This window comes from Musca vetustissima, unplaced genomic scaffold, assembly GCF_032173495.1.
Source record: "Musca vetustissima isolate MV318-11 ecotype Yass unplaced genomic scaffold, APGP_CSIRO_Mvet_v1 utg3682, whole genome shotgun sequence".
Classification (NCBI taxonomy): Eukaryota; Metazoa; Arthropoda; class Insecta; order Diptera; family Muscidae; genus Musca; species Musca vetustissima.
In genome coordinates this window covers 71,731-88,532 of record NW_026879861.1, presented here as the reverse complement: position 1 = coordinate 88,532, position 16,802 = coordinate 71,731, and the positions used below count along the sequence as shown (strand labels likewise).

General features: G+C 33.4%; 1 protein-coding gene across 1 annotated transcript in view; it reads right to left on the bottom strand.

Annotated features, from left to right (window-relative positions):
• Positions 1-16,802, bottom strand: part of LOC133324982 (LIM and SH3 domain protein Lasp) — a gene marked incomplete at its 5' end in the record, with an annotated part of 77,102 nt that overhangs the window by 25,684 nt on the left and 34,616 nt on the right. The gene's annotated exons all lie outside the window — the stretch shown is intronic.

The window sequence follows — 16,802 nt, the reverse complement described above, 5'->3', positions numbered from 1 at the left end:
TAATTGATGCACCAAGGAACCAATAGGCTGGTAGGAACTGAAATTAGTATAATTGAAATTAATTTAACCTAACCAGTGACAAGTTTTGTTGAAATCGCTTCATACTTGGATATAGCTTCCATATATATATTTTCGCCCGATTTTAAGTCAGACTGATATCAAATTTTGCACAACGTACAAAATTGAGCATTGAATTGTTACGTTTTCTAGAAGTACAGGCATAGTCCAACGGATGACCTATTTATATCTGTTTGAAGTTGATTTACATACTTTTGTCCCATTGTAACAAACGAATGATATGTTTATGGATAGATCTAGGTAGATCCACATTTAGATAAATATCATCAGATGTTTAATATACCCATAGTGATGAAGGGTATCATATAGTCGGCCCCGTCCGACTTTACTACCATCCTTACTGGTTTATGTGTTTAAAAAAATACTTTTCAAACCACAAAATGGATAACCCTGTACTTATCTGGTGATAAACTTTATTTTGCCCCCATATATAACATTATATTCAATTAAAAATACAACTTGCTAACTTAAAGGACACCAAAAACATTCTTCAAATCATGACCTACAAAAAAAGAAGCTATACAGCAAACCATAAAAAGCATAAAAATCGAAGCGAAAATAGTCCAGGCTCTGCAAGAAATTTCACGTAACTTTAATGACCTATTATAATAGTTACAAACATTAGTATCTGCTACTCTCGTTGTTGTTGTTGCTGTTGCCAGCCAATCAAAATAAGAGCCAACTAGAAAACTTTTACTTTATATAATTGCAAAAAAAAAAAATGAGAGAAATAGAAAAAAACGAGTGAAAACTTTATCTGGAACACAACAAAACAAAATAGCAACAGTTTCCTGCCGTTCCCCACACTTTGAAAAAAATTATGACCGTTAGGAGTAGGGGAACAGATGGAAAACCTGCATTTCCACAACAGCAAAAACAACAACAACGACAATAATGATTGCTGCGAATCCAGTAACAATAGCAAATGACGAGTAATGAAAACAAAACAACAACAACCACTAATAAATTGAAAATTGATCTCAATTCCTCGTCTTCGCCTTCTTCTATATAATTATCACAAGGCAACAACAATAAAAACAAAACAGTAATAACGTAAACCGTTGCAGGGGGAAAATCGAATCGATATATTTTGTTGTTGTTTTCACTGAATTTTAGCTATCAACAATTTATAACTAATTCTGATGTTTGTTCAGTTGTTTTGTGTATGGAAATATTAGCTCATTGGCAACGAAGGACGATGCAGTTAAATGTTTTCTATTCGAATGTTATTTTCATGTTTGTAAATAAATTTAAAGACGACAAGCCCGAGAGTGGTGCCTAGAAATGTGAAATGTCTATACTAATAAAAGAGTAAAGTGATTGACTGACTGATTTAACGATTCATCAACGCCCAGACTGAAGCTAGAATCTTAAAATTTTGGGTGAGGGTCACCCGTGGTCCAAAGGTGACAGATAATGCTGGGTTTTTGGAAATTCGTTGTAGAACGGTACGAAAAGTACTAAATGTGTTACCATTTGTATTTGGCGAACCGGTAGAGCTGTAACTCTGAAATTTGGATTGGTGGTCACTGATGGAGTGTAGGATAGGTGTAGCAAAGGGTTTTTGGAAATTCGAAGTATAACTATCCGAAAAGTACTCAACTGTACTTAATTTGGTACAAATTCGTAGCATGTGAATGGATAGAGCTAAACACTTGAAATGTGGAATGCGAATTAGGGTTGAGATGTAGAGTCTATTTAAGGAGATGGTTTTGAAAGCGTGTACTCATGTGTACGAAAAGTACTATATGGTACTATATTTGGTACAAATTTAATCTATACTAATAAAAGAGTAAAGTGATTGACTAACTGACTGATTTAACGATTCATCAACGCCCAGACGAAACGGCTGAAGCTAGAATCTTGAAATTTTAGGTGAGAATCATTCTTGGTTCAAAGGTCTCAGATAAGGCTGGGTTTTTGGAAATTCGTACTAGAACGGTGCGAAAAGTACTAAAAAGTACTAAATGTGATTCCATTTGTATTTGGCGTACCGGTAGAGCTATAACTCTGAAATTTGGATTGAGAGTCACTGATGGAGTGTAGGATAGGTGTAGCAAAAGGTTTTTGGAAATTCGAACTATAACTATCCGAAAAGTACTCAAATGTACTTAATTTGGTACAATTTCGTAGCATGTGAATGGATAGAGCTAAAAATTTGAAATGTGGAATGCTAAATAGGGTTGAGATGTAGAGTCTATATAAGGAGATGGTTTTGAAAGCGTGTACTCATGTGTACGAAAAGTACTATATGGTACTATATTTGGTACAAATTTAATCTATACTAATAAAAGAGTAAAGTGATTGACTGACTGATTTAACGATTCATCAACGCCCAGACGAAACGGCTGATTAAGGTTGAGAAGTAGGTTGAGAGTTTGGAAAGCGTGTACTCATGAGTACGAAAAATACTATATAGTACTATATTTGGTACAATTTATTTTTTGAAGGTACAAATCGAGCTGGAATCCTGAAAATTGAAAGAAACATTACCGTCGGAGTGTAGGAGTAGGATATGTACGTAGTTTTGGAAAAATTTTACCTATGTGTATGAAAAGTACTAAATCGTACTATAATTGGTATAATTTGGATTTGGATGAACCGATAGAGCTGCAACAATGAAATTTGGTGTTAGGATCATTGTTGGGATGTAGGATTAGGGTCAGGATTCAGTTTAACAAATTAATACTTATGGTACTAAATTTGGTATAATTTGAATTTTAGGTGAACCAATAAAGCTAGAATCATGAAAATTGGAGTCAGAATCACTGTGGAGGTGGATTCGTGTACTAAATTTGGTACAATTTAAATTGTGAGTGAAGCGATAGAGTTGAAATCATGAAATTTTGATTTAGGATCACTGTGGAGGTGTAAGATTGAAATATGAAAAGAGTTTTAGAAATTCGTACTAATGTGTACTAAATTTGGTACAATTTGAATTGTGAGTGAAGCGATAGAGTTGAAATCATGAAATTTTCTTTTAGAATTACTGTGGAGGTGTAGGATTGGGGTATGTAGGAAGTTTTGTAATTAATACTACTGTGTACTAAATTTGTACAATTGTGTACAATTTAAATTGTGGGTGAATCTATAGAGTTGGAATCCTGAAATTTAAATTTGGAATCATTGTGGGGGTGTAGGTAGGATCGGGGTATGCATGAAGTTTTGTTGGATGGTTGAAGAGGGTACTTATGGAAATAATGTATGCTAAATGGAAAATTTGGCTTTGTGTGAACCATTAGAGCTCGAATCATGAAATGTGGCACTAAATGGTACTCAAATGTAATTTATGGTCGATATTAATGTGTGGATTGTTTTTTCTGACATATGCAGTTTGCTGTGAAAATAAGATAATATGTTAATTCATGTTTAAATATTTCCTACATTTGCTATGCTAGTCTATGCTAATGTTATTGTCAGACTGAATTGTAGAATCACACTAATTATAATCTTCCAGCATTAGTCTAATTTTAGAATTATGTTTAATGTTGATGATGTTTTGAAGGGTTAATTTTTTTGAGATTCTACTGTATTTCGATTAAGAAATTTTGTATACATTCCACAATTAGAAAAAGGATATTTTGTTTTTTTTTTACATTTTAAGTTTTGAGGTCAACTATGGTACATTTTATATAGCCCTCATAGAAAATGTCAATACAGCTCCCGCCCATTTTACATTTTGGGTCCTCAATAGGAGAGAGACCTGGAAACAAATTGTTATATCCTTGCTTACATGATTAGGACATTTGCAGGTCTTAGGCCCGTTTTTAAACTAAAGTCGGTGTAATTTGTTATTTCCGGGTTCTAGAAGAATTAAGAAATCCCTGACTGAAAATATTTAATATAGGTCAAATATATGGTCCCCATATAATAACCCATTCCCTCCGTTTATTTTATCCTGACTATTATATTCTATTATATAGTTCTTGCCACCAGGTTAGCGTCAATAAATTGGGTATAAAACCTTAGCTTTATTGCTAATGAGGGCATATACGCATTGCTAGGCCAAAAATGAGCCTAATCGAAATATCGGCCGTATGTTCCTTGGGACCAAATCCGTTTTACATAATTTTGAGTTTATTTGCAAATGTCCGTCCTTCTCTGTGTCTGTCTGCTTGTGTGTACGGAAGGTACCTTCTGGTACCTTCCCCACAAAGGATCAAAAATTTCAATATTTTTAAATCCAATATTAGGCGAATAGAATGTCCGATATTATCAATACTATTTGTATCGTATAATTTTGTCAAACTCAGATTAAGTTTAAAGATGAGGAAAATCGGTCCACTACCTCCCACACAAATTAATCAAAATTGTGCTGAAAATGAATTTTATAATATCATGCGAACAGATCATCCGCTTTAAACCAAAATTTGCACAACTTAATACTTTATCCAAACTCATAGAAGGTTTGAAGATGGGACTTACCGTTCCACTTCTTCTGTAGCCGATGAGTGGACGATGGGCCTCATCTTTCAACCTGATCTAGGCTTGACAAAAACATTACAATGTTCAAAGTTGTGGTAAAATTAGGATATTCCGTTCGCTTAATATGAGATTTACAAGTTTTCAAAATATTGACCCTTTATTGGGGAGGTACCAGAAGAAGTGGAAACATTTTCCAACATTGTAAAGGATTAGTTAAAATATTATGTTGTACACAATTTTGAAGCGTATATTCCGTTCGAATGATAATATAAAATTAATTTCACCTAAATGGTGATCATTTTGAGGGGAGATACCAGAATGAGTGGACTGATATTCCCCTTTTTCAAACATGATGCATATTTGAAATGTTTGTCCTCCTAACTCTTCTTTCGCTTATTCCTATAATCAATCATTGATTTTTCCTAAGTATTCTTCAAATAACCAATTCAAGATTTCAATATTTCCCACATAATTTCTATTTTCCATCTTTATTCTTTCATCTCTCAACTTGGCCTTTAACAGCAGCAATAACAACAACAAGTGATTGTTGTAAAGAAATCCTTTGTTGGCCACAAAACGTTTCCCCTTGTCTATGATCTACCTCTTTCAAGGAAAATATTGCCACAGTTAAGATGACAATTTGTTATGTAATATCTTTAAATGGAAGGTGGTTGTTGCTGCACACAAAAAAAAAAAAAAAAAAAGAATACCGCATCAAGTGTAATTCACACGACCATTCAACATTCCTTTTGTCAGCTACTTTGGCTATGGTCGCGGCAACTTGCAAAAAAAAAAAAAAAAAAAAATGGATTGAAATCGTAGACATTTTCCTGCGAATAGTTTTTATGACATTGGAAAGTCTGCACTTTTTATACCCTACACAACTATGTTGTCCGGGTATTATAGCTTTGTGCAGCCCCAAAAATTTGTAACGCCGCGAAATATTTGTCCTAGATCCACCTTTAAGTATACCGATCGTAATATCTCGACTAGCTGAGTCGATCTAGACATGTGTGTCCGTCCGTCCGTCTGTCCATTATAATTTGTAAATACGATACAGGCCACAGTTATGGACCAATCTTCATGAAATTTTCCATGTAGTATGGGTTCTGGCCAATGAAGACCCCTATTGTTTTTGGTAAAGATGGGTTAGTATTTAGGGGATGAAATGGACCAAATACTTAATTTTTGTGGCCGCAATTATGGTCCGAACATCGCGAAATTTTACATGGAGAAGGGAATCGGGCCAAAGAATAAGCATGATTGTTTTGATAAAGATCGGTCAATATTTAGCGGGCCAAATGGACCCTGACTTTTGTGTGAAAAATTACAAAATTTGTAATCTATGGTGTATATATTTACCCCTGAATGACATAGACCCGAGAAGTTGATAGTATATCCAAGAGGAGTGGTTGACCTTTAAATTGATTCCAATTATATTGTCGTACGTACTCGGGTGTGGGACTTACACGTAAATATAGTGCTTACGTATTCAGATATTATTTAGTAACCCATTACCACAGTAGAGAGCGGAAATATAGCGCTGATCGCTTTGAAATTTTCAATGAGATTCCAGTTATGGTCAAGGACAACGCAGGTCAAGGTGATGGTCAGATTATATTTTTGGGATGAAGTGGACCGAATACTTATTTTTTTTTTGTGTTTTTTCGAGTCCATACCAATAATAAGTCAAAAATCACAACACAACCCACGGTGAAGGGAATCTGGAGTATTAACTAGAAGCGCTGTATTGAATATGAGTGATATTCGGAAGATATGTCAGTGTAAGAAAGAGGTGCTGTTGACCTCTAATCGGGCTAGAGAGAGGAAATATCACGAAATATTGCCCAAGCTCGGAATACACATCCGCAGAAAGTTAGAGTTCCGTGGTAGTTGTGTAGGGTATCGTATGGTCGGCCCCGTCCGACTATACTGCTCCGCTCACTGGTTATATATAGTTCTGATCTTGGCCACATTAATTTTGCAGTAAAAACATACTCAGTGCGATTTGACGTACGACCATGTGTTGTGTTATTTACAGGGTCTTGCCGAAAAAATTGCATTGAAGTCGTAGAAATTTCCAAGCGAATAGTTTTCATGCCATTGGAAAGTCTGAATTTTTTAGCATAAACATACTACCGTACGGTATGGCGTACTACTATGTGTTGTGCTCTTTACATTACTTCAACCTTTCACAAAATGGATATAATTCGTAAATATTTTGTGCGATCATTTTTCACAACATTCGATGTAGATTATCAGTACAAGAGTGCATCGGATGACTTTAATCGTAGTATGATAATAGAGTACCATCCTCCTAATAGCACTGTGAAAAACTGAAAAGTCGCCCAAAAACGGTTGTCGTATGTTCTGCCAGTACACATTCGATAATGCATGAACACCTGACCCTAAAGATAATTTTTTCTATTAAAACAATCTTTAATTTTAGCCGAACCGAACCTTTTATACACTTCATTATAATGTGTAGTTTCAATATATCTTCACAATCCAGAACTTGTCTATGGGAAACTTTTTGGAAGATTTCCACATTTTCTAACCCATTTACAATCCCAAAATACTATATTACAACCATTTCCAATAAAAATGTCGCCAAAACCCCCAAAATATTGAAATATTAATAATTTTTGCTAGGAAGATTAGACACCCTATGATAACTAAAAATATAAAATTACAGCAAAATTGTGTAATGTGTCCAAGCTCTCCTAAATACCCACATTTCGGAGGTACCATTATATGGATTCTAACCTAAAAAGTAGACCAATATTGATAATTTTTGTTAAGCATATTTGTTGCAAAATTAGAAACCAAAATTTGAAATTACAGTCAATTGTATTGAAAAACGTCGCCAGAACCTTTAAAATTCCGAATTTATATGGTTATTGGGGGCTACCCTTGTATGCAGAACAATTCACAAATATGTACGTCTAAGCTACACAAGACACAGACCATAACTCGGTATCTTTGCATCATCAATTACAGGGTTACACTTCACCAAACAGTGTTATCGACATTGTCAATTAACGGTTTGTGTCTTCGATGTGCATCTACATTACATTATATACAGCGCCATCAAACAGCGAACATACAAACTATTATTAATTTTAATAGTTTTTACGGTTGTCCTCCCATAACAACCCTACTATTGTGAGTTATTTGAAATGCTAACATATTTAGCACGATTTTGAATACTTATGACATTTGGTTCAAAATGAAATACATGCCCGTTTCGCCTTGAACAAAATATTCTTTAAGAAATGCACGCATTCATGGTTCTTGAAAAAAATATTCTTTAATGAAGAATACTCTTCACGACTTTTGTTGATCCTTGAAAAAAATATTCTTTAATAAATTCACGCCTCAGTTGGCCCTTGAAAAATATTCTTTAATAAATCCACGCCTCAGTTGGCCCTTGAAAAATATTCTTTAATAAATCCAGGCCTTCTGTTGGTCTTAAAAAATAATATTTGTGAACAATACTTGGTAGAAAGATTTGTTAACAAATAATGTCGCAAAGTATTAAACTACAGCCAATTCGATTAAAAACTGCGAAGCTTCCTAAAACAGCTGAATTTGGAAGGTGGCACAATAGGGGCTCCATCCTAAGAAGGGGATATATATTGAGTATTTTTGGAAGGAAGATTTACTGCTCATTTCGTTTGAAAAACATGACCAAACTCCACCGAAAAATCGACATTTTGGAGCTACAGTTATATGGGACCAATCCAAAAAAAAGTTGGCCAATATTGAAAAAGGAAGATTTGCTTCGTAGTTGGGGGACCCAAAATACCAAATTACAGTCAATTCGGTTGAAAACGGTGGGCCGAGTAGTGGTAGTAGCAATGTGTGTGTAAAATTTCATAGCTGTATATAAAATATTTCGAGCGCAATTGTGATTTCAATACAGACAGGCGGACGGACAGCAATTGGTGTTAGCGAATAAAAACAGTATAAATCGATTATAATTATATTGGGTTTGCGAGAAAAGTTCTGTCCTTTATTTGATATCGCTTAAAAGGACTCGATTTTCGTCGATACCTAGAACGTCGTTATAAACGATTAAGCTGGGGAGATACATTGTAAAAAATATTCAATTATTGTCTACGTTTTCATTATTATGAACGAAATATTCAGGTATAATGAAACCGAAACTCGTAGAAGGAGGTGAAATAGCTTTACAATAAAAATGGCTTATATCAAGGGACCGGCGAAATTTGACGATATAAGCGGAAGTCGTAATATTGATGTCAAATAAAGAGCAAACCTTTTTTTCGGATACCGTCATCATCGACTGTATTTCGATATGATTCCTTCGATATAGATTCCTTTAATCGCATGAAATATCCCATACGAAAGACATGTGAACAGTGTTTGTGTATGCAGCAAACTCGGTTACCAGTGCCACACCACTGTTCCATATTTGGTAATAAATAATTAAAATTCTTTGAATGCAATAACACAGCAACAACAACAAAACAAAAAAGACCCCAAGAAACCGAAACCCCCCACAAAAACAGCAACAACAACAAAAATAATTAAAATTAAATACGGCAACGGGGAAAAAATGGTACCTAGAAAATTATGTAAAACTAGACCATGTTGAATTACTAACTACAACAATTCGTAATACGAAACATGAACAAATAAAACAATAGACAAAACTAAAACAACAACAACAACAATTAAAATATATTAAGGGAACCCCCCCATTCTCGATTTTATTTTTTCAAGATTTTCAATGGGCTGGTAAATCAATACCAATGCTTGTTAAGGTTTGTAACTTAGCACATATATAATTGAAGATTTAAAAGAGAAGAAAAATAATTTACAAAAAAATTTTGTTATTGTTTTGTTGTTGTTTTTTGTAATTAAAGAAAAGTCCTTATTTTTGATGGCGGGCATGATAACTCCTCACTGGAACATCGGAATCCGAAAATTCCAACGGTGTTAGAAAGAGTACATGTCTGACTCTCGTATGAACTAGGATTATTGACTTCGCTCTAAAATTAAGAAAATGGTGGCCCTTTGAAAAAATATTTTTGAAAAATCGCGGATTTTTTACCAAAAGCCAAGTTAAAAAATAAGGAAGATCTTCACCGATTGGCTTTATCCTAGTTCATACGAGAGCTATACACTCCCAGAGAAACGTTGCAAAATTTGGAACCGATTGGATTATTAGTTTTTGAGTTATCGTGCCCGCCATTCGCAAAAAAATGTTTAGAGAAAAACGCGTTTAAAGTTTGAGAATCCCTTCAGCCGTCACTTGATGCTGACACAATAAATCGGCTATATCTTCAACAGTTCTTGAGATTTTCACTTGAAATTTTGTAGAGACATTCTTTAATCAGTGTAGATTCGAATTATATCAACAAAAATTTTGACCCCGAGAATGGGGGGGGGGGTCCCCTTAAATAAAAAAGACAACAACATGTTAAAGGAGATTGTGACCATAGATGCAAAAGACCTAAAACAACTGACCGACTGACTCTGGTCCAATTGAACACAAGTGAGATGGTGGCAAGCCGTCCAGTTGCTGGACAAATGATTTTGTTCCACATTTGTTGGCAATAAAAAAAATTAAGCTTCTAATTGGGTGAATACATGATGACCCACTACAACAACACGCGCGCGTTGAAGAAATGGAGGAAAGTCAGATAGTGAAACGGTGATGGCGATGGTGGTCATTAAACGGCCTTGTGCCACTGTGCGGAATTCCAAAACGGAAAAAATCAATGAATGTTTGACACTAATCACAGCGAACATAATAATGGTTGGCTCCACTTTCAATTTGCCAAACACTTGACGTTATTGGTTGGATAGCAGGCTGGTCGAACGGTTGGTTGGTGGCAGATGTTGCTGGGCAAATTTGTCCAAGTATTTTGTGGTGATGGTGAAGGGTACGGTTGGTACGGTTGCAATGACTTAGGTCAGTGCTTTATGTTTAAGACAACAGTTGAAACAACAAAACAGCATTTCCCCAAACAACAACAAAAACAGGGCACAATATGAGGTCCAATGAGGCGCCATTACGCTCAAGAGAAAACTACAGGAATAAGTGAGACTTTCCGATTTTATTCTATACGAAAAAATGGCCCATAAACTGAGTTCTCTGCGATTTTTTTCTATACGAAAAAATGGATTCATAAACTGAGGTCTCTCCAATATTTTTCAATACGAAAAAAATGGCCTCATTGACTGAGGCCTCCTGGTTGTTTTCTACTCGAAAAAAATCGCCCATGAACTGAGTAACCTATATTTTTATATACAAAAAAAAAAAAAAAAAAATGATGGCCTTATGAACAGAGGCTTCTGCGACTTTTATTCTATACGAAAAAATGGCCTCATGAACCGAGACCTATGCAATTTTCTATACAAAAAAAGGGTCTCATGAACTGAGGCCTTGGCAATTTTTTCTATAAAATATGGCCTCATGATCTGAGGCCTCTGCGATTTTTCCAATACGAAAAAATTGTCTCATTAACTGAGGCCTCTTCGATTTTTTACGAAAAAAAGGCATGAGGCCTCTCCGATTTTTTTTCTATACGAATAAAATAGTCTTATTAACAAAGGCCACCGATTTTTTTATATGAATGTTTTTGCTATACGATACAATGCAATGAGACCTCGTGACTTTTTTCTATTTTAATGGACTTAGACCTCCGAATTTTTTTCTATAAGCAAAAAATTCTAGACAATCAATCTTTCTTCTTTTCCAAGGATGTACGAACATTTTTCCTTGAGTGTACCACATAACAACATACATTGGCCTCCAGTAGAACAATTCGCCTTGTGAATTCCTTTGGTATTTAAAGCAGATTTTTTTTTGTTTCAATTTTGTTCGTTCTACAATGGTTGGTTGACTGTCTGTCTGTCTTTCTGAATGTCCAATTGTCTATATCTTTATGGCTGAATGTGTCTGGTGGTCTGTTTGTCTGACTGGTAAGAAGAAAGAATGAATGAATGAAGGAAGGCAGGCACGAATACCTACCAAGTTATGTATGAATGAAGATTAAGGCTGTTTGGCCGGTTGGTTGGATGGTTTGATTCATGTGTGTATAACCAGGGCGGTAAGGTAGATGACTGTTGCTACAAAGTTACCCGCCCGGTTCTCCTTTACTATTATTGTTGTTGTATTTTCCAGTTCCTTTATAATGTTATGTTTTGTCTTTAATGCGGAGCTTTTCTTTATGTGACTCGCGTTTTTTCAGTATGTTGAAGTGTTAAATATTAATCTATATATATAAAAGAGTTGCGTTATAAGTGACTGACTGATCATCAACGCCCAGACGAAACGGCTAAGGCTAGAAGCTTGAAATTTGGCATGTAGGTGGGGTTTGGTGAGTAGGCGTGTGATAAGGCGGGGTTTTTGGAAATTCGTACTAAAAGGTACTAAAAAGTACTAAAAACTGTATTACGCGGGAACGGTTACATGTAGAACTTTGAAATTTGGCACGTAGCTTTGTCTATGGCGAGCGGACTAGAATTTGTGAAAAAAATTTGGAATTTAGTACTTAGATGTACTAAAAAGTACTAAATATTGTATTTGAATGGAATTGGTGAAGATTCATAACTGAAACTTGGTATGGAGCTTAAGCCATTACAAAGAGAATACTGTGCAAACATATTTTTTGGACATTAGTACTAAAAGGTACTAAAAAGTACTAAAACTGTATTACTCCGGAACGGTTGGAAGTAGAACTCTGAAATTTGGTATTCAGCTTTGTCAGTGATTAGCAAATCAGAATTTGTGAACAAGTTATGGAAATTAGTACTAAAGGTAAAATGTACTAAATATTATACTACGATGGAAAATGTAGAGATAGATGTCTGAAATTTGGTATGTAGCTTAAGTCATTAAAAATAAAATGATGTACAAAAATATTTTTTGGAAATTAGAACAAATATGGTACTAAATAGTACTAAAAACTGTATTACGCCAGAACGGTTGGAACTACAACTCTAAAATTTGGTATGCAGCTTTGTCATTTATAAAAAAACAGGATGTGAACAAATTTTGCAAATTAGTACTAAATATTATACTACGATGAAACAGGTAGGGATAGATATCTGAAATTTGGTATGTAACTTAAGCTATTACAAGTAGAATTATGGGCAAACATATTTTTTTTTTAAATTAATACTAGAATATATTAAAAAGTTCTGAAATTTCACATATAGCTTTAACTATTACAAATAGAATACTATGCCATTTTTTTTTTAATTTAGCACTAAAGTTGCGATAAAAAGTACTAAATATGTAAATACAATGTAACTGGTAGAAATAGAAATCTGTAATTTTGTATGTAGCTTACTCTAAGCATAACTTTTTGGAATTAGTACTAAATACTGTAGTATAATGGAACCGATAGGAATTGAAATCTGAAACACGGCACATAGATTTAATTATTACAAATACTATGCTATATATTAATATATTTTTGAAATTTGTACTTAAATGGTACAAAATATTAACTTATCATGGAAAAGTCATAGATTGAGATCTGAAATTTAGTATGTAGCTTAACTATTACAAATAGACCGATATGCACAAAATTGTACTAAATATTGTTCCATAGTGAATGGTAAAAAATGTAAATGTAAATTTAGAGTACAAAAATGTCCAACTATAATTAACAGGCTTGGTTTATTGAAAATTCGTACTAAATGGCATCATTAATACAAAATATTGCACAGAATGGGAACATTTTTTGTATATTATAAACAAATAGAATACGAATCGAATACAAGTACTAAATATTGTATACGGTAGAATGGATGAAGATAGGAACCTGTTATTAAATAATTATCTGGAACTGTGACAATAACAATTTATACATAAAAATTTTGCATTAATAACTTCTAAAATGTACTAAAAAGTACAGCACATTGTATACGGCGGTACGGGTGGATATAAAAGAGGTAGAGGTATAGTCCTGAAATTTTGTATGTATATTTTGTTTATACAAATTAAAAAAAGTATTTTTTTTTAATTTTTAGTAAAAAGTACAAAATAGAAAATGTTAGGGAAAGATATCCGAATTTTAGTATTACTCTTTGACTATGGTAAATAAAATGTTTAATGGAAATATATACGGTTATATGAAATATAGTTTCGAATCCCACATGAATCTATACTACAGCGAATGATTATGTGAATTTTGGTTAAAATTTCTAGTGTAGTGAAAAACAGGCGAGACTTCAAATACAAATAAGTGAAACTATGCAATAAGCCGCTGAACATCACAAGTACTAAAATGTAGTCAATTTTAAATGCTAAAGTTCCAAATTTTCTAAAATAACAATACTGATATTTCCAATGATGTTTCCAACCACATTGGATCGATCTTTTGATGTAATGAATAATGGGCTGGATCATTATTATGAGGATATACTAAAAATACCGACAATACCATTGAGTATTTTGTAATACGTAACGCACCAGAAATACTAAATTTCTGCAATTTTAATGGAAATCTTCACTATAAAGGCAGGTCTCTGAATAAAAAATGATGCGCTGTGCAAAATTGTAATTTGTACTATAAGGGTACTACTATCAGTACTAAAACGAACTAGATATTTTACCATTAGTATTAAATTACCGGAAGGAACAAAAAAGGTTAACACAGTATTATAGAACTTTTTACATCAGTCCATCGGGACGATCGAGAAAATAGTAAACTTACAGAAAACTTACAGTAAACTTACAATAAGTAATTTGTACTCGATTTAGTAGGATAGAAGCATTAACGTTTCTGTACGAAAGAAATACGGAGTAAGATCTGAGATTAAAACAAACATATTAAGATATAAAACCTATAATAAAAATGTTTCAAATTTGTACTTAATCCAAAAGTATATTGCGTAGGTAAAATAATGTTTATTTATTTAACTATAAAAAGTTTCGCTAACAACGTAGCGGGCCTATGCTAGTTTTTCATATAGAAAATTATATTCAGCCAAGCTGAATTGTTAGTTTTCTATAGAAACTGTAATTCAGATAAGCTGAATTGAATATTTATTACTGAAAATGCCATTCAGCCTGGCTTAATAGACATTTTCTTAAAGAAAATCGTAGTTAGCCAGTCAGAACAGAAATGTTTTTAAAGAGAATTGTATTCAGCCTGGCTGAATACTATTATATTCAGCCTGGCTGAATACTATTATATTCAAAAAAGAAAATTATATTCATCCAAGCTGAATTGTTATATTTCTATAGAAACTACAATTCCGCTTAGCTGAATTGAATATTTATTACTGAAAATGCTATTTAGCCTGGCTAAATAGATATTTTCTTAAAGAAAATCATATTTTTTTCTTAAAGAGAAGTATATTCTGTCTAGCTGAATATAAATTTTCTTATAGAAACTCATAGTCATCCTGGTTGAATACAACAACAATTTTCTTATAGGCTGAATACTAATTTTCGTAAAGAAAATCATATTCAGCACGGCGGAATTGAAATTTTCGTAAAGAAATCATATTCAGCCCGGCTGAATAACATTCTTTTAACAATATCATATTCATCTCGGCTGAATATTACTTTCCATAATGTAAATCATATTCAGTCTCTGTGGATGGGAACTTCCTGACGAGTCCTATATCTATCGATGACTACTTGATGGGATTTTTTATCTACAGAATACCTTTTCAGGTCTTCTATCCATTGAAGACATTTTGAAGAGTTTTCGCTAATTAACATTGTTTATAGAAACTCATACATAGCCTAGCTGAATAGTAATTTTCTAATAGAAACTCTATTCAGCAAAACTGAATAGTAAATTTTTATATAGAAAGTCATATTCAGCCTGGCGGAATATACATTTTCTAATGGAAAATCATAGTAAGCTCGGCCCTGGTGAATATATTTTTTTTTATAAAAAAGAAAAGTAATGATAATATTTGTTCAGCCCGGCTGAATAGTAATTGTCTTATAGAAAATCCTATTCAGCCCGACTAAATATAAATTTTCTGATATGAAAATCTTATTCAGCCAGGCTAAATAGCAAATTTTCTTATAGGAAATTATGCTATTATGCCCGGATAAATAGAAATTTTCTTAATGAATACTCCATTCACATTCAGACCGGCTGAAAAGTCATTTTCCATATAGAAAATCGTATTAAGTGTAGTAATTTTCTTATGAAAAAAGGGATTCAGCTTTGCTGTATAACAATTTTTATAGAAAAATCTTATTCAGCACGGCTGAATAGTTACTTTCATATAGAAAATCCTATTCAGCATTGCTTAATAGTAATGTTCTTATAGAAGAAACCAGTTGAATAAAAATCTAGTAGAAAATCATATTCAGCATGACTGAATAGTATATTCTTACAGAAAAAAACTATTCAACCTGGCTGAATAGCAATTTCCTATGAAACCCCCAATTCAGCAAGTCTAAGTAGACATTTTTTGTAGAAAATTTTATTCAGTTGAATAAATATTCCTATGAAACCCCCAATTCAGCAAGTCTAAGTAGACATTTTTTTGTAGAAAATTTTATTCAGTTGAATAAATATTTTCTTACAGAAAATCATAGCCAGTTTAAAGGGCTACTTTTTGCCAAAGTTACTCAGAGGGAGTACATTTGTGCCAGTAAATAGCCCCACCAAAGACTGTCAGCAGTTGTCAGATGTGTTTTTTTGCACAAGCCACCTTTAAGTGAATGAAATGAGTTAAATTAATTTATTATTTATGTTTAAATTGTTTGCAATTTGAATTACAGCGTCAGCGGCAGGCCACACAGTCACATCCCGACAAATACACATGGGGGTCGGGTTCCCAGTAATGTGTTCAGTCGGTCGCTATTTTTCTCTCTCTCTCTCTGGTTTACTTTGATTGCCACATAGTGTCGGAGTTGATGATGGTCAGTCATTTTGTCAGTTCATTTGCGGGTTTATTGAACTCAACATGTTGTAGTAGACGAAAAAAAAAAAACAAAATTGCACAAAATAACAACAACAGCAACAACAATAGTGATGTAGTGAACTACAAACGATGTATAGCAGAATAAAATAGCACTGGTAATATTAACTATTCATTATTGATTATGGACAATAATTAAGGTTCCAAAAAAGCGCAGAATGGTTTAACACACATACACACACTTAGATGGCCAAACACACATACACACTGTGCATATTGAAATAAATAATTTCTAATTTACAATAGGGGAATTAATTTCCCATTTAGGTACATGGACATTACAACAAATGTAAATTTATAATAATTAACATTTTCATTTAGTAATAGGAAACAAGAGGCTATAGATCCATTCTTTGTGG